Raw genomic sequence first — 20,279 nt, forward strand, 5'->3', positions numbered from 1 at the left:
ACTTTCTCTACAGAGAAGATGCAAACAGGAACACTGTCAAAATACTACATAAATTCAAAACCAAATGTATTTTTGTACTGAATCCAAAGTCTATAGACACAATTACTTTAGCAAACAATTACTTTACACCAGACTAAACCTCATATTTTCACCAGAAAGCTTAATATACAAAGATACCTTTCTTAAAAAACTCTAAACTGGGCTACTGGAAATACTGAGCCTGTTCTGTCAGTTCAGACCAAAACACAGAAGCCTAAGACCCTAACCCCAAAATTACAAGTGTATCTTTTGAAGTACTAAAAATGCCAATGCTGATTATCTCCATCTATATCATAGCATCTAAGAGCTATCCATCAATTCACAGAACACAACTTCACTAATTTTACAGAAGAAAACCAGAAAGGCCAGACATCCTCATATTTGAAATGCAACTGTCTCTATTTATCTCATGAGCATTACAGAAATGCAGTATCTGCTACAAACACAAGAGGGAACACAGCTTCTACCACATCTCCTAAAGGTGCACAACACTCCTCCTCCCAAGGCATTTAATGGCCATCAACTGACTCTATCAAGGAAGTATGGCCCCCCTGCAAGCATTAACCTAATCCTGTTTCTTGTCTACCCAACCTCCCTTTTCTAGCAGCAATTTAATTTCAGGCACAGTATAAGCCATTAGTAACTTGCCTATAACACATATTCAGACACATCCAGTAAATCAAGAAGAGTAGGTTTGATACACACTACATTTTTTTAAAGCCAAAATAATAATCCTACTAGTAATTTACCATTAGTTTCCAGATTATTTTTCAGCAAATGACAGAGCTCAGACTTACCACATCCACCTGAACACACACACACCCCTCCATATTATCAACCTTACTTCTTGTCATTTTTAATCCAGCTTGATAGTCCACATACTGGCTATATTGGTAATACACAGGTCAGCAAACTTCTGGTCTGTCTTTGACTATCTTTTCTTTATTATTTATTCCTTTTCTTCAATATTCAAGCACCTCTTTTTAACCCAGCTGCAACTTGGAGATTACTTGGAAGACGACAAATTTGGCAACTTGTACTTCATAAAAATTATAAAAAGATGGAAGTTCAACATAGACATTATGCAGGTGCAAGCTAAGTGCTAGCCTGTAAAGAAGCTGCGTGTATGAGTTGATGGGATTAAAGGGAAAACTGCTTACTGAAAACCTGAAGTAATATTGATCATGTTAAAGATAAGTGGGATATATAAACATATGTGATAACTAATCCATCTGAGATAAAGAGACCAACTCACTGATAGAACTTCAAGGTAACATTAGGTAAATGACTGAGAACATAATTCTGGTTTTAGCCTGGGATCAGACAGCAGGTAACTCTCAGTATGCCTCACTGCATCTGTGTTTTTTCAGACACAATAGAAACCAACTTGTAACAATGTACAACTTGCTTATTATGACTTTTACAATTTTCAAAAAACACTGAACAGGCTATTCAACTACAAAAGGCCCTTGGGCCAAATAGAGAAAATAGGGAGTCTAGATGTGCATTCTTAAATGGAAACTAGTAAGGACATTTGGTAAAACTTTTAAACTTACTAATCACATTAGCAGGTTTTTTATGTATTACAGCAATTTCTACAGCAGCCTCTAGAGGATAAGGAAATACTGAGGCTTCAAGTTCTGCTGTTGAGGAGGAAAAGAAAAAAGCAAGCTAGTTGCAAAATAACAGATAAGATAATTGCAGCGCTTTCATAGGAAAACCAAACCAAAAAGCTGCTAAGAGAAATAATAAAAAAGAACAGAAATAACATAAATTTTATTTACTAAAATACAAATCCATGGTTTCTAACTTATGAAACTCATCAAGAAGACACAGATAGCTTAAGATTTCTTCCACAGCAAATCTCTGTAGATGCATTTAGGACCAAAACCTGCATATTGTGGGGTTCACTCTTGTTGGGCTCTATGTTTTATGCAAAGAAAGAAGAAAAAAAAGACATCATAAGGTAAACTCTAAGCTACCAAGCACTGTTTTACCAAAACATCTAACAAATAAATCTGACATAACGCTGCAATAGAAACCTACAGTTATTTCCAAAGGTTTTGTTTCAATGAAGAACTAATATTAACACTATTAACAGTCTCTTTAGACCTAGCTTCAGTCTAAAGAGCAATTTTTTTCATGTAATAGGGGACCACATATATTTGTCCTGATTCCCTTTGGGCTACTACGTGCAAAATAAAACCTACATTACAATGCTTATTCCATAAGTTCAAACAGCTTTCAGACATCTTTGTGAGCCAGGACCAGACTAAGCACAGAAACAAAAACAGTACATACATATATAACACATAATTGTCAAGAATTTCTTCTAAAGGAAAAACAATTACAACTCAACTACCTTACCTGAGCTTAGTGTATCAGGCCACTGTCTTCAAAAAACTGATGTTCACTGCTTCTGATTTTTTTCCCCTCTTCCCTGAAATTTTCAATTTTCTACAAATCGTACTCTGTCCCGCTCCAACAGATAGCATTGAAATTAGCAGTAACTGTCTAAAACTGCTGTACTTCTGGTTGCCACTCCTCCTTCCTTGGGGATGGCACCACCCCCACGGCGAGAGGACAAAGAAAACAATATGCTAATTCTCACATCTGTTGTTCAACACAAATGAGCACCGGTATCAACACAAAGTAGAACACCTGGCTGGGACCAGTAACAGCCAGAACATCATTTGTTTCTGCTGCCCAGCACTAACACCACAACAACCCAGTCAGGGAGAGTAACTTCTCCAGCAACTTCAGCAACACAGAGCAAAGCTCATCATCTGCCTTCTACTCTTGCTTTCCATTCTACTGTTCAAAGCCAGGGTACAGGGATCTCAGGATGCTCAGTAATTTAACTTGTATTTAATGTCGGTATGTTCCTTTTAAACACAGATGAATCATAATCCCTGAAGGTTATAGTTTTCCATACTTGAAAAACTGCTCCTGATGGGATTAGTTCTTGCAATAGAGCATAGCTGATCACCATCATTAAACAAATACAAAAACCACATAATCAAGTAGATGAATGTATGCAAATAAACAATTTCCTACAATCTGAAGGGACTTGGTGCTATGTCTAGAGAATGGCAGTCTTATTTCTTAACCGAAAATTTAAGCAAAGCATTCAAAAACAAATTCTTACAGCCTCCTGGAGTACTGATTATCTAAGTCCAGCTGCTTCAGTATCTGTGGTGTTTTCTGCTGCCAATTTTCTCCAGCCATGTTTACTTTATGAGAACACCTAATCTGCCCCACTGAGTCTGATTACAGGCTAGACACAGTTTACTATATACTGGTGTCATCCTGTTGGCAAAAAAAATAAAACATTCCTCAGAGAGCTCTGTATTCCTAAAAACCTTGGTAAATAAAACAGGCTTGGAAATCACAGATAGATGGATATTAGTGCTGGGATCCTGCAAATGCTTTTCTTTTCAACAAATTCTCACTCCATCAATGACTGCACAGCTTCACTCTTGCTCCTCTTACACCTGAATTCTCTGCCACAAACATTCTGGTTAACTAGGAAAAGAAAGAAATCACCCAAATCCTATCTGAGTCTTTGCATTGGATCAGCCAATGCACGGCATATGTGGAGAGTAAACATTTCAGACATATCAGAAAAGGTTACTTAAAAGGATTTACTTAATGAATTGTAAAACAGGGAGCTCTCCTTACTCACAAGATTTTCATCTCAAAGGGACAAAATTCTGGTCCTGCATGTTGAGCCTTGGAAGACACAGACTCTTGGACACAGATTATAGGCCTGACAGCTTGTTCATTTTCCTAAGGAGCTGTATGGTGGTTTTAAAGTTGCAAAGATATTAGTGTGTCTGAATACCCATGCCTCCCAGAAGGAAAGTAATTCTCCATTTCCAGGATGAAAATGGTACTCTATGTGGTATGTTCTCTCACTTTGATGAAGAAAGCCATTTCTGTCCAGGTTGTCCCGACTGGAATGATATGAAGAATGGAGTAGCTAACTAACACTTCTGGTGAAAAGACAGGCGGCACCAGTAATTCATTTTTTTGCCCCTTACACTCCACGGCTGCTACCAACAAAAATCAAGCTGAACTGAATGGATGAAGAAGCAGAAAACAACAACCGATCAACTTCATGAAATATTCTTCAGAAAATAAAATCTCATATCAATGTATTATTGATAGAGGATACAAAAAACCCTGTGAGGAATCAGCCAAATTTAATTTTAAAAATATCATCCTGAAGAAAAAGTGGATGTTTAATTCTGAGAACATTTTCTAGCTGAATTAACATTCTGAGTAGAGTATGAATGTTGAGATGAGTGACAATTTCACATATATTTGAAAAAGATATTTAAAACTACAATGGTGAGTTAAGCATTTTGTCCACTGCTGCAGCAAAATCTGAGGAGTGTTTGGGTAGTCCAACACAAGCAGTCCAAGAGTTTTCTTGGAGCTCATCACTGCGCCAAGATAGAAAGGGCTTATGGGTACCTACAGCTCCAAGAAAAAGGGGGAAACCTGCTGGTTTTACAGGGGCACAGCACCCTCTGACACTGGGACGAACAAGGAAGACAGTTGGCTTGCAGTAATGGAGACTTGCCTTCCACTGGGAACATTAATTATGATATCCTGGACAAAACCTAACTCCCAGATACATACCTAGAATTTCCTGTGCAGTTTCAGATAGATACTGTTCTTTTCTTTGTCGTACTGGTGGCTATGTAGTCCTGTTAAATGACTTCTGCATTCTATCCCAAACATAGTAAAGATAAAGAAAAAAATCCAGCAACAGAAAAACTAGCACGTACCAGTGTACAGTTCGAGTATCTGGCTGCACAGTGTTTGGAACCATTTCAAAGAGAAGGGAGAAGGAGGGGAGTAGTACCAAAATTAAATATTTCACTTCTCTTTTCTGGGCTAATCCTTAAAAGAATCCATAATATGTCTGGTAGTAATTTAAATTCTCATCTCAGCAACAAAATGGTCCTACATTCACCCCAGGGAGAGAGGTGCTTTAAGCCAATCGGAGCATGAGAGAAGCAATTTACCCAAAGCACCTTATGCTTGGAGTAATCTGAACAGCAGAGAGATTGAGGCATCAGCTCAAAACTGACATAAATTATAGCAATGCCAATTGAGCCTGAAGGGAAAAATGCAACAGCTTCATCTTCAACTGTCCCAAAATCCAGTAATGTACTTCTGGTCTTGCGCTCCAGAGAGGATGATCAGGGGTGGGACAAATACTTAGTGAGGAGAAAAAGAGTCCTGCAGACAAAACCTATCTGAGATTTCACAGTTACCTGGCCTGGCTGCAGCAGTGTCAGGCCAACTTGTCACAGAAGACAGCTGTGTCACCAGCTGCCATGTACCACAGACGGGGAACATTGTTCTAGGACATTTCACATATCTTAAGACATATCAGTAACGTTTTTGCTGTCTATTTACTCCACAGCACAGCATTTAAAATACAAAAAAAGAAGAAAAGGATCGTTTACCTCCTAATATCTGCTTGGCAGTAACCACATTTTACTACAACTCTTTGCCATACCCAGCCAGAGATGAGGTTGTCTCTTTTTAGGTCTAATACTATCTGGCAGCTGCTTCGTTATTTTCCTCACATGGCAGGCATCACTCAAGATGATTTTAGAAAATGCTCTTGTTCATTTGTTTTGTTTTCATTTATAAGTCTTCAGGTTAAGTGAAAGGCTAAGTACAGATTCAAGCATTTATTTAAATATATGTCAAAATTTTGAAATGCTACCATACCAAAATACTTCCATCAAATTCCTTATCCATAGGAAAGGAAATACAAGGAGGCCTAGCTTGAGGTCAAATTTCACAGTTATTAAATGTGCACAGCTCCCACTGACAGCTGCGTTCTCTGCCATTTTATTACATTTCCATGGATGCTGAGAAAACAATATATTTGTCTTTAAATTTGCAATTTGCAAATTGTGATTTGCATTTTAAACTAAAGGAAGAGAGCTAAATAAAAGTGGTTAATGAAATACAACAGTAAGTTCTGACCCCTAGATCATTGGCTAGAAAAGTATAATTTGCCTCTTTTTATGTCATCAGAGGACTCAATCCCATAGTACCAATTCTGCCCCCTTACTTGGCTGGGTTTGCTGAGTTGTGCTTCAAGGGGTGAAGAACACCAGCCCAGCAGTGACTGCTGGCAGATGGACACAGATTCCAGCTCAGCACGTTGAGAGCAACATGACTTTTGTTGCTGATACTAAGTTAAGTGTTTCAGTGAGAGCATTCAGGAAACTTTAGTGGATGACAAGTCAACCAGTAGAACAAACACTGTTGTCCTGTACTAACTGATTACAGAATGCTCATCATTCTTTTCTTTCATGTAGTGGAACTCAATACTACCTCGCAGGCTATGCATGCTCTTCTGCCTGTGTTTTTCTGTCGCATTTCTTAATTAAGATTATTTATTCCTGTGTTAGACTGAAAAAATACAGTCATATGGAAAGGAGAGACTGGATTTAATTTTTTTTTTACTATGACTTGCACAAGATTTTTGATAGCCATGCAACTAATTTGTAGGCTACCTAAAATAAATTGCATAGAACTTGTTAACAGAAAAGCCTCAAAAACTGAGGAAAAAATCCATGTAGACAGCAAAATCAACCAAGAGACTGTTACTTCACCTCCGGTGACCATCCATCTAATCCTTATAAAATATTCTCATCCTAATCCCTCATACATACCTCCTACTTCAATTATACCTCACTGTCATTACAGGAACTACCTAGTCTTCTTCCCACAAAACTAATTTTCACCATTTCAAACATTAGCATTCTCTAGCAAAACCATTCTGTTCTGAAATCTTTCCCAGTTTCTCAGCATCTTACAATGTTTGAGGCAGACACTCCCTAAAATACTCTTAAACAGTTTAATCTATCCCACTACTAAAAAACAAACAAACAAAAAACAAACCCAAAAAACCCAAACACCAACAACATTATTTCAGCCAGAAACACCATATTTTTAGTTGTAAAGAAAGTAATTAAACCTCCTGTACTCAGTATGAAGAATAACACTGCATTTTAAATTAAGGCAGAAAACTACCACTACAAAAATGAAGAGGAAGAAATATTTCTGTATACGGCAATACATAGTCCTAAACAGATCATTAAGTAATTCTTAATGATAGAGTACTACAACAAAGCTGAAGAATAGGAAACTGGGCTGGTGAGCAGTTACCAGCACACAAAAATGCCTCTGCACCCAGGGACAGATGCACAGGGGAGCCAGAAGAAATCTTGCCAAAAATTCTTTAAAGGAAGAATTCAAATTCAAATCATAACTCAAAGCAAGACTTTTAATAAAATCAGCAACATGTTCTGGTTTTAATAACAATGCAGATTTAATACTCTTCAGCATTAACCTTAACTGAGGTTAATTTCTTGATCTGATCTTAACCTTCTGTTCCAGTGAAGTCACCAACTCTGACCAGGGAACTGCCCGGGAGAGTGCAATTCAAAGCACACATCCAAGGAGACAGCTCTTCTACTACGTCCTACTTCCATGAATGAAAAATAGAACTGCAAAACACCAAGTTCCAGCTCAGAGCAGTACAGAAGTATGAACTGTGCCAATGCAGAGCTTAACATAGTGCGGACACAGATGACAACCTCAAAGCTTTGTTTTTCCAGATTAAGGTAATTTCAAGATCTATAAATATGGATGTTAATCTAAATTCCTTCCAAGTCAGTGTTTATTTAGTTCCAATGTAATCTAACTTCTGCAAGTCACATACAAAGGAAGATTTTATGCCTTATCCCTTAAGCAGAGTGCTTAAGAAGCACCAAAATTACAAAGAAACTATGAGAGATATCTTACCTATTTCATCTGCAGAAATGACTGTAAGCTATTTCTTATGACATCAAATTAAATATTAATATTCCTTAATGTAACTCTTCACATTAAGAATCCTCGCATGTTAAATATTAAATTCGCAACTAAAAGTAAAATTGGAAAATTTCTTGCAAAAACTGTTAGAGAATTATGCCCGGTAATAATATGAATTTGATGTTGAATTCAGTTTCTATTACCAGGAATCACTGTCCCACTGAGCTAGAAGGGATACACACACTCTGACTCAAAAATATTTCCATTTTTGACATTTCCAAACCGTTGTCAGACAGGCACAAGGTAGCTCAACTGGACACAACAGGAAAAGTGTTCATTCTTTATAAGCAGAGCAGCAGAAACATCTATAAGAATCCTTATTTCTGCCTTTTGGTTTCCACAAGTTTTTCCCCTTGCTGCCCTTTTGGCACAATTTTATATGTGTCCATTTATACAAAAGCACTCAGTTCTAGGCTTTCCCCCCGTGACTTCAGTAATGTGACTAATGCATGTACATAGGCCAGTAAGAATGGCAGTAATTTATGAAGTAATGCTGCTATTTTCAAATACCATATTGTTGAAGTCCAGCTCACTGTGACCCCAAGCCCAGTTCAGCCAGGGGGAATGTGGTAAAAATAGAGGGACAGGAAGGATGGAGTTGCCCAAAAAATAAAGAACTTTAATAGCAAAATAACAAACATAGAAACCACAGGTGTGGCAAGCGTAACAATATCTAGGGGTATTCTAAAGGCAAGGCTCCAATCACAAGCGCAGAGTAGGAACATAACCTTATATGTGACAGGTCACAAACCAACTGAGAAGAACCAGAAACGTGACCTATTATAGAGAAATTCCATTAACATACAACTCCCATGGCTACACTCTTCCCACCATGACTTTACCAGCTATTTCCCTTTTAGTATCCCACTTCCCATGGTCTCAGGTTGATGCCTCCTGTATATACCACCGAGGCTAAACCACCATTCATCCCAGCCGGTTCTATTCCCACACCATATTCTGTAACAATTCAGCATATCAAGTACAAATAAAAATGTTCTTGAAAACTGAAGGTTGAAAGTATTATATTGTCAATGACAAGGCAAGGTTCAATGACAAGGCTTACAGGCCAGGACAGCACCCACACTACCATAGGCTGCATAACCTGATCAAACAGACTTTGCTTCATTGCACATGATGGTCACAGAATCACAGAAAGGTTTGGGTTAGAAGTGACCTCAAAGACCATCTCCTTCCAACCCCCCTGCCATGGGCAGGAATACCTTTCTTTAGACCAGTTGGCTAAAGTCCCATTCAATCTGGCCTTGAAAACTTCCAGGGATGAGGCATCCACAGATTTTCTGGGCAACCTATTCCAGCATCTCACCACTCTCACAGTAACAAATTTTTTCCTAATATCTAATCTCCACTTGCCCACTTTCAGTATTAACTAATTACGCCTTGTCCTGCCACTCTATGCATCAAGGGTCCCCACTCCAGCTCTCCTGAAGCACCTTTAGGTTGCTGTAAAGGTCTCCCTGGAAGCCTTCTCTTCTCAAGGCCAAACAACCCTACTTTTCTCAGCCCTCTCACCATCTCTGTGGCCTCTTCTGAACTTGTTCCAACAGGTCCACACCCTTCTTATCCTGAGACCCCAGAGCCGATGCAGCACTGCAGGCAGAGTCTCATCAGAGCAAAGTAGAGGGGCAGAATCCCTTCCCTTGACCTCCTGCCTGCAGGGCTCTGGATGCAGCCAGGGTATGGTTTCCTCTGCATCCTTCTCTCTGCCCTAAGGATATTCCAATAAATTGAAAAAAATGCAATTCCTGCTATAGATCTCAGCTTTCCCCTTACTTAGAAGTGAAAAATTAAATATTTTATTAAGAAAAAAACAGTATCAGAAAATTGATATAAAATATATTTTAAACCCACAAGTTTTGGAACTCATGCTGTTTGTACATTTTTAAAGCAAAGCCAGAGAAAGTTTAGAAAGTTTCTAAAATGTTGCATTTATAAACAAAATGTTAGTTTCTGTAGAAAAACTAATGGGCTTTCAATATTTTTCTTTGGTAAATGGGTTAACTAAATTAGAATTTTAGGTTTGGTGCTTTTTTTGGTCATTGTTTTTAATTCAGTTGGTCCCTTGCATGGAGCAGCAAGAGTTTGCCCACAATGGCCATGAAATTCCTTGTGCCTGATGGTGTAATTATCTCCTCATTGCCTGATAACTCTTTTAAGGCTTTTTTTTCTTCTTTTTTTTCAATGTGGCACAGCAGACAAGAAGAATCATCTGTCTCTCTCAGTTCAATCTTATGAACTTACTTTCACTGTCCCTTCCTTCACATATGATGACTTTTAAGTTGATGGATTAAGGCAGTGTCTATTTTCAAGACAGTATAATTTTTGTTTATTTTTTCAGTTACCTGAGCCACTGCAGTCCATGACCTGTACAGACACCTGCTGCCTACAGACATTACAGGATCTGAATTGTGTTTATTTCTTTGGTGGCATCACCTGTCAGATGCAGAAAATTCTACAGAGAAGAGCATGGCAAGTTCCATGAACCTCCCACATCAGCACTGTCTGATCCTGTTAGTGGTCTGGCTGTGATGAGAACTAGGTCTGAAAGCTATGAATATCCTTCACTGGGCTAGAATGGGAGCAACACTATTTGGACAGAAATAGAACAACCTGAAAGGTAACCATCCATGAAGAAAAAGGAAAATCCAGTTCTGCTGACAAGTGGGCGAGTCGGCTGTAGTATGACAGAGACTTTACAAGTTTTTGATACTAGGGCTTCTTATTAAGCTCCAAAAAAGCAACTATATGCACCTTTCATTAAAAAAACCCAAAACCCAGACTGCTCAACAGTATGTAAGAATAGAATTCACTGTAGTCAAAAGAGGCAGCCAGCTTATATCCTCATAGACACAGAAATTCTCTAAACACAAACAGGAACAAAACAAACTTTCAGGTGCGATGTAAAGTAGGCAAGCACACAAAGACTTATCTTCATTGTTAAAGATCCAGGAAAGCTGCAGCACCAAGACTGGTTATGGCATACTCCTTTTCCCAGGTGGTAGGCAAATTTCTATTAGCCCCAATGTTTTTATGGCTTCCCAGAGGTGCCCTGCTCTGTCGACACCAGCTCTTCTCCAATTCCCCAATGCCATTCAACAAAGGCACTTCTTACTTTGCCGGTTCAAGGATTCAAAATTCCAGTCTGACACTCAGCCCAATAAGTGTTTCCAAGATGAAAAGTTTGGTAGGAAGTCTACACTTCCTACCAAAATACCAGCATACTTGGGTTTCTCTTACTATCTTGTCCCTTCTGTGTGTTTTCAGAATCAACATATGAGAGGCTAAATTACTGCTAAGTTTTAAAATTTCATTTTTAAGTGAAGATTTTATTTATTTTTAGGAAAAAAAACCCAAAATCCAAGATCTTCTAAAGTGCTTCCTTGAGCTGCAGCAAACCTACAGCACTGCAAATGGGGTCAGAATCTGCTCCCATCACTTAGGGGAGGTAAGAGATGTGTGGCATTGCTGACTACACAACAAAGGCTCTTTTGAATTATTTACTACAGCAGAAATAACAATCATCTGGGTGTAAAACTGCAACACTGTTCCAAATACAGAAATGAAAAACTAGGGTCAAAACAGGCTGGTGTTGTCTATTAAAATTGCTTAAAAATATATCTTCTTGCACTTCGTAGTTCAATTTCCAAAAAAGTATTTCTACCTTAACCTTCAAACTTTAATAAGAAACATTGCTCTTTCAGAACACAAAAATAGATTCTCAGAGCTGATGTTTTTCAGAACTTAGGAAGCATCTGCCAAGAAAAATTCTCACAGACATGGGCTAGATTTTCATCAGTATTTTATTTTAAAGAGGCAAAATATTTTATGTTTATGTTTTACAGTGTTTTGGCCCTCCCCCCTACCCTCCATCTGGAACAGTTCATGAGGATAAAGGTAGCTCTTCTTTTTCTAAAAGGGTAAAAAAAAAGGGCCCAAAAAACAAAGATAAGCCATAAACATCAGATCTCTTCTTCAGGTCAAATTCAAAAGCATGTAATTATTTTAACATACCAAAATTGATTGTTAAGGTAATTTCAGAGCACTGAAAATGAGTAATCATCATTTTTGCTTTGAAAAAGAGTACAGTTTTTCTATATTTTACTCTTGATATAAATCTTAATAAATATTCATAGATAACTCCAGGATACCTCATTAACCTGCTGTTCAACAAGTAGACCAAGTGCTGAATTAGATGGTTAAAATAATTGTTATAAATGTATCTTCTCAGAGTAACACAGAAACAATGTAGCATATTTTTAAGTGAAATGTCAGATTTATTTAAATATAGTACCCAACAAATGCTACCACCTGGAAGAAGACTCCAAGGTTGGGTTCTAGTTGACAAAACAAGTGGAAAATTTCAGATGGGTTGACTTCCTTTTTTCACCATTGCTCAGGTAAGAACTGACTTGTTCCCAGAACCTCTGGAGACTGCTGGGGTTCACCATTTTGCTTCCCAGATCAGCATCTGTAATTCCTTCAGTTTTCACCCATGGGTTATAAAACACAGCCCAAACTGGACCAAAGTGTCGCCCTGATTTTTTAAGATTTTCTAAGCCTTGTGATGTTTACATTCTTGTAACAAACTTTTGTGCAAGATTACCGCAGTTTGCCGTTCAATCAAGACCAGTCAAAACAAACAAAAATAGCCATGAATGCTGAACCAAAACAATCCAAGCTGAGACATGATATCTCAATTTATATTTGGAGTTCAAGCAACAACTAAGATTCAGAGCTGCCAAGGAGAATTTATGCCAGGTTTCCTTTGCTGAAACTATGAATGACAAAAGTTAAGGCCAAATTTCCCAGACTACATGAACATAGAGAGTTGCTACTTATGATGCCCCTCCAGGACCCTTACATATATTCAGTAAGTCTGAAGCACAAGTTTACTTGACTATCTACATTTTCTGCTAGTAAATCTTTCACATTATTTTCAAAATACTGATATGACAGATATCAATGGTACTGAACATTTTCTTCTGTGAAAAGCTGAATACTATGAACAAAAAGCAAGGAGGGGGAAGTGATTCCTCACTAAATACTCCCACTGCTTCATAGTATTTTTGTGTCTGAAGCTTAAAAGAAGTCATTATCAAAAGTTAGGTTTTTATAAAATGTTCATTCATCAAACATATTCAGCATATCCTGACTTGTACCTTACATATGTACAGTCTTCTTCATTTACCATCTGATTAATTACTGATCAATTTTAGTGCAAGGTACTAAATATAATTCCATGCATATTTTGACAGCCTAAATTCATTGAATAACCTCAGCATGTGGACAGCTTGGCTTTTTGTAGTACACAGCTCCAAAGAAGCTATTGTTACCAGGCTTTTCATTTTTGTCAGAGAGAGAAAATCCAATTTATAAAAATAAAAAGCTTTCATGGTGTTACATCAAACAGCTTTCTCATTTCACATGACAAAGCAGTTCAGGAACTCTGCACATAACCTTTACAGCTCTGATCCCTCTTACTTTTTAATGCTTTAATAGGGAAATCTATCTCTGGACTATCGCATCTTGATGGCACAGAAACTGATTAAAAGGTTTCTGTAAATGTTATTTTCTCCACCCTGATGAGAATTTTTGTATAATCAGGCATTGCTGAAGGAAAACTTTGAAAGGACTCCAAACTTTACCAACAAAGGATGTACTTTGCTCACCAGACAACTGTCAAAATTCCCACTGTCACTTAAGCTCTCTTGCAATGCTTGAAGAACATCAAGACACATTTGAGCTTTTTAAGACTCACACATCTTACCATTTTTAAGAAGACCTATAGCCACAGCAACTGGGGGTGGGGGGATGTATATATACATATATCAGTTCACACATATACACATTCTCACATTCTCTAAGTGAAAGACAGTAAACTCCAACAGAACATGCAATTTGACATCAGATTATGTACAATTCGAGTATTTTTGTTTTTAAAATAATATATGCATACTAGATCATCCTAGATAAATTATAAATGGCTACAATACAGCTATAAAAGGTTTAAATGAAGTCTCACCTATCCTTGTTTCATCAGATGACAGCTTCTGTCCTACAGTTAAAAATATACATCTCACATAACATTTTCAACTGTATAAGGTTTTCCTAACCAAGAACTAACTACTAACACAAGCCAGCTAACCACAATAAAAGTTTAGAATGAATTTTCAGTATACCAGCTACCTTACAGTAAGTAGGTGCCCAAACATATCCCCTGACTCAAACAAGGTAAAGTCAAGAAAAATTAGGACCATTAAAAGTAAGTGACCTCATATCTAAGAGGAGACTATGCAGTAAAAATAGTCTTATCTACAAAATGAGCTATAAATGTGGCAGCTTCTAATGGGTTCATAAAGAATTCCAAATATTTTTAGGCTTCTTCATATTTTATACTGCCACCTAGTGCAGGCTGTATTGATATATTCCAAGCTTCCAACTATTGCCACCTGTGATATCCAAAATGAAAACAACTTCCATAAAAACAGCAGTCATCACTTTTGTTTGTTTCACCTGGAAACTCTCAGTTCCTAGTAGAAAATGCTAGGCAGCTAAAACAAAATAGCAGAACTTAAAGTAATCTGACACTGACAGCAGGAAAGCAAAAAAAAAATTCCTAGAGTTAAAAACATATCATTCCTAATCGTTGCAACTCTATGGCTGAACAATTATCAAATATGAATCATTTGGAAAAATGTTTAATGTAGATTCACTGAGTGAAAATTTATGCAAGTTAAGCATCTATGCTTGTACAGAAACTACAGAACAAATTGAACAATATTTCTCAATTGCAAGTCAGAACATTTACTTCAATGTTTACTTTTTTTTCCACCAGGTGTTTCTTCCTCATTTACATCCTCTGTCTTTATTGCAAGGTTCAATGGCTGGGTCACTATCTGATGATCCTTGTCACAGGACTCCTGTGGAAAGAGCTGCTGTGCAGGACTGCAGGAGAGCTTGCTTTACAATCCGCTTTCCACAGAGAGGCAACATCATGGAATTCTCATTTCCAACTAACCCAGAGAGGCTACATCCCATAGCCATTCTACAAAAGCCACCAAGTTCTGTGTCGTGACAGGCAGTAATACAGAAATTCCAAGTACAGCAGAGCTCTATAGCTGCCTTTTGAAGGGGGAAAAATAATACCCACCCCACACTTTCACTTGGCTGAAGCAAAAAGACACTTCTCAGACACTACAACTTCTAGATTATGAATTTGAAAAATTAATTGAAATTAATTATCATCAATTGAAGGTGCTATATTTTTAAACTATATTTTATATTTATGCTGTATTTTTAAAACTATAAAAATAGCAGACTGAGGTTATTGTGAATATCAAATTCAGTATCTCCTACTCTGTGTACCAAACCCTGTTCTCATTTGCAGAACACTATGGAATAACTATAATTTTGGATACTATTCCAAAATTTCATTTCTATAGCAGACAAAGTTATTTCATCTCAGAAAACTCAGTTTTACTGACCGCTGTTTTCTTTAGCCACTTACACAAACACAAAGCAAACATAACCTGTTAACTGCTGCTACAGAAACACCATACAACACCAGAGCTGATGCATTCTGCTTGGCGCTCCATCTGCACAAATGCACAAGATACAGAACCACATTCAACACCTAGATTTTACATCCATTTGCATGTTTCTGAGCCATTTTCATAACAGAAATATGCACCCTAGGTTTAGTTAATCTCACTAGCATTGCTATAATACACTAAGATCACACTTGATAACTAAACAAACAATACACAAACTTGATGGTACATGAATAACTGTCAAAATACAATAAAAGCTTATTGCCCCCAAGAGTTTCTTCCTCTAAATTGCCCTTTACATATCCACCTCTTACAGTCACATTAAAAAACAGGGTCTTGATAGTGCCTCATGTTAAGAGATTTCACTCTGTTTGCCAAACTAGTGGTTTTGCAGCAAGAAGCTCCAATTGGCAGGAGTACAGAAAACAGAATGAAAGAAATGGATACAAAGGAAAGTGGTTTGGTTATTTATATATGTTAAGTTTAAGAGAAAGTTCCCCCAAGACTGACTTTACTGCCATACTTGGGGTGAATTTTCACTGGAGTCACAGGGTGAAATTTCATAGAAACAGGATACAAAATGAAACAAAAGATGTCAATCAAAAAAGCATTGACAAATTTGATTTTTAATGCCATGGCACCCAGTAACAGAGTACAAATTCAGGCTGCCAAAATGACCTTGATAAACAGCATCACATTTAACACTTTGACACAGTACTATGTCAAGTAAGCACCTTTAGCTTGAGTTTTCTTATGTATTTTCACTAAATAGAGCCTGGTTCAACATTAAAAACAGTCTAAAGGACCCTGTGGGGCAAATTCACTGACAAATAGGAAGACACTTACTTTGCCAGACTGAGACAAAAAGGCTTTTAACGTCCAAACCAAATTTTAAACCTCCTGTGCAGAGACAGAGTTGAAGCAACTGTAAAAAGGACACTCCAGCCCAGTCTCTTTGGATTCTGAAGGGTGGCAAGTTCTTTAGACCTTGGATCTATAACACTTGAGAAGCAGAAAGTCACACCAACTATACTGACATCAAACAATTCAAACCCCATTACTGAAACAGGTAAGCAAACTTTTATCATTGTAAACTTGAAAACCCTACAGAATAAGCAGATACAGTTTGTTCTATTCACTCCCTCTCAAGACAAATTAATAATCATACCATGTACAGCATAAGATGTTCACTTCACTTTTCAGTATGTTATTTCAGTATACCTTGCCAAAAAGGTACACAAGACTTGGAAGACAACATATCCTGTCTCCTAACAGCAGTTTTCACTGTAGAATGGATTGCTTAAATCTGATTTTCTCTTTGAGATTCTGTCCATAGTTAGTTAATTTATGACGACAAAAAAAAAAAAAAAAAGGGGAAATTCTTCCCCAAAAAGACCTGCTACTGACCTAGCCAAATCAACTGAATCTCCCTTTGCAGATTATGGAGAAAATGGACTAGAGAATTCTACATCAGTAGTTCAAACATTTTTTTCCCTCTTCTGGCAAGCAGTAAAAGCACAGCTCTCCAAACAGCACAAAACTGAAATCCACAAACCTCAAGCCCTCTTTAGAATTGTCAACATGGATTTTGTATGAAGACAAGAAAGTCTTTTTAATTAAAATCCTGGATCACTGTGAAGACATGTGTGAGCTGAAGTCCAGCACCACACTCAAATCTTTTGCAATCCAGCTCACCTTTCACAGTTTGCCTCAGGTTTTCTGCAACGTATCAACTATCCAGGACAGGAGAGCCTGAGAAGCTAACTGACCAGATCCTTACTCAGCTGAGTTAAGGAAGAATTAGGCATTCCCTTAAAAAAAAAAAAAAGCCAACAAAACAGTGAAATCAGCTGTGACTTCTGCTGGATAAAGAGATGGAGAACTCAGGACAAATTTGTAGTGAGATTGCCAGGTTTGTAGGTGAAATCAGGAAGCAAGGGGAGGGCCCCTAAACCCAGGGTAAGTAGCAGACGACCCAAGGCCTGATGAGGCCAGGACTGCCAACTCATCCCAAATATCATTTCATGTTTTGACAATCAAAGTGAGATTTACAATTAATTAAAAACCCAGGGAAAAGTATTTCTTAGAATTTGAGTTATATCAGCCCAGATTACTTCAAAGAAATAATCCTTTCTCAAAAGTGTAATAAATAACATTCATCATTCCATCAATAATAACAATAAAATATTAGTGTAATACAAGATATTTAATAAGCCAAGCAAAACTAGCCCTACCTAAAAATTTCCATCAGTAAGAGCATTTGACATACAGGAAGTGTTATGAAAATATAAGTTAAGGAGAGACATGTAGCTAACAGTGTTAGCTACACAGTGTTTAAGCTGTTTACCCAAGTGTTTAAGCATGCAGCCTCAAGTCATCAGAATTTTTGAAGAAACTTTAGTGTTGGGAGTAACCGTCCACCTTCAGATTTTCTCCGTAAATGATCTTACTTCCTCATGTAAATATGTTACATAAATTCAAAAAGTCCTGTTGTCATATTTCTCTGCAGAAGTCATATGCTAAAATATATATCCATAGCAAGTTTAATAATTCAGCATACCTATCAATCCCACTACTTTGCCTCCAAAAATTCACAGTGAATTTAGGCCTAGGCCTAATCAAACAATTACTTCACCTGCAGGCTCTCTCACAGCCTTCACTCGTTACTGTCAGCTAGCAGTACTGTCCTCTACAGGCTGACTTCAGTGCTCCAGGCAGGTCTTCCACTCCTGTGGTTCTTTTGGGGTGTTGGGTTTTTTTCTTCTTACAGTACAGTAGACTTCCAGGCACTAAGCAGAGTATTAATCTTGCATTTTTGGTTCACAAAACCTTCACCTAATGTGAAATCTTTCAGTCAGATCAGAAGATAAGGAGACTATAGATGATAAAGGAGGATACGTAAGAGGCACTTGGATACACCTGCTCAAACAGATATATCTTAGGCTGAGGAAGACAGAATTCTTTGATCAAAAAAATAAAGCAGCCTCACGGATAAGTCTCTCCAGAGAAAGAGAAATCCAAGCAAAAGAAGGATCAGCCACACTTGCAAGGTTTGAGGAACCAATGGAGAACAGGAACTTGAAGCTTCAGTCAGTCCAAGAAAGCCAGTTACGAAAAGATGTATTTTCAGGAAAGATTTAATCTGATCTTGAGTGCTGTAGAAACTGTCAGAAAGTAGACGGGGAAAAAAAAGCAAAAATAGGGCTCTGAAGCAGTAACACTGCCACATGCTGCCACCAATGCCATCAGGGCTGTAAAAATCTCACAGGACTAATTACTGCTCATATTAATCTTGTGACTTGTATCTTAATGTTGGTGGAATTATCAATATGTGCAAAGTAAACAGCATTCAGTCCTGCGTGAATGGATACAGTTATGTACACAAACGCCATTCAATATATAGGTTCACAGAACAAAAAATCTAAGATACTGCAGGGCTTTAATGCTAGCTCAAATTTAATCACGAAAAATAAAAACAATATTGAAAATAACCAAGTCACTAGAAAACTGCCTTTTTAAAGACTGCTATCACATTTGCAAATACTCATCCAAACAAAAGTTTTGTTTAGTAACCAATTATTTACATCATTTTTCTTTGATACAGACCAAGAAAGAGACATTCTCCCCATCATTCTTGCTATGTAGGCATCATTCACATACAGAGAGTGCCTGTAAACCAGTAAAAACTAAAATTATTCTCATCTTTGAGATTGAAAGTCAGATTTAAATGGCATACATATGGCCTGATTTTAGTATATCTATTTAACACATCATTAATGGGTAAATAAACAAGTACATTTCTTCTGGCAAGGAAGATAAATGGAAAAATAATAGGACATCTGATGAAAACACAGTTCCACAAAGACTTGATCCAATTATTTCTGTTTTGGATAAGGTACCGGGTTAGTTTTGGGGACCAAGACGGGACTCCCAAGCTCTGCCATCCATGCTTCAAATTCTCGGTGTCATTTTAGAATAAGAAAACAGAGCTCTACTCGATTGTAGATCAGAAATTGAACATCATCCCCCACCTTTTCTGGCTGATACAATTTCAAGTTACAACTCTGCTCAATTTCATTATCTGTAATACCTTTCTTGTGGTTTCCATTACACCTCGGCAGACGCTGCTCTTTGCAAATGGGGATCCTATAGCTCAACTACTCCACCAAATTAACCCTTAGCGTCACCCACAGAAGCCGCTACCCTCACCCGAGTATTCCCAACTTTCGAACGCGACACAAAACCTTTGCGGGTAAGTTCTTCCAGACCTGGTGATACCCCTTCCGAAGGGCCACGATCACAGCTGCACGGGGAGGCCGGCACCGCGGCCAAGGCGGTATCCAAGGTCCCAGCGGGCAACGCCGCCGCCGTCGGGAGGAACTAGGGAAGATCCCCGGAGCTGCCCTGGCAGTTCGGGTCCCTCCGCACTCCCGGTGATTCCCGGAGGGCGAGTGGACGGACCGGGCAGGGGTCGCCGGGGCAGCTGGGCCACCTTCCTTCCCTCAGCGCCGGCCCTGAGGGGGCGGGAGAGCGGCAACCGCCCTCGGCGCACTACCCGGATCACTCCTCGCCCAGCGGCGGCCGCGGCTCCCGGCAAACGCGCCTTCTTCCGCTGCCAGGGCTGCGCGCCTGGCAGGCTGTGACCTTAAGAAACTTGGTATGGGAATAAAAGGGAGGGACTTTGCCGGATTCGCTTCTCGGTTTCTAATCTCTCCTGACGCGCCGGATCCCGAGGGGAAAACAAGGAAACAAAACCCT

General features: G+C 38.3%; 1 protein-coding gene across 10 annotated transcripts in view; it reads right to left on the reverse strand.

Annotated features, from left to right (window-relative positions):
- The window catches only part of INPP4B (inositol polyphosphate-4-phosphatase type II B), a 312,388-nt gene that overhangs the window by 291,924 nt on the left and 185 nt on the right, over positions 1–20,279 (reverse strand). For 2 of the 10 annotated variants that reach the window (XM_059843842.1, XM_059843836.1), the window contains exon 1: positions 19,790–20,115. The exons of the other annotated variants lie outside the window; for them this stretch is intronic. The gene's annotated coding sequence lies outside the window, so the exon portion shown is untranslated. Of the gene's footprint in view, positions 1–19,789; positions 20,116–20,279 lie in introns of those variants that run through there. 10 annotated transcript variants of the gene reach the window in all.

This window comes from Haemorhous mexicanus, chromosome 4, assembly GCF_027477595.1.
Source record: "Haemorhous mexicanus isolate bHaeMex1 chromosome 4, bHaeMex1.pri, whole genome shotgun sequence".
Classification (NCBI taxonomy): Eukaryota; Metazoa; Chordata; class Aves; order Passeriformes; family Fringillidae; genus Haemorhous; species Haemorhous mexicanus.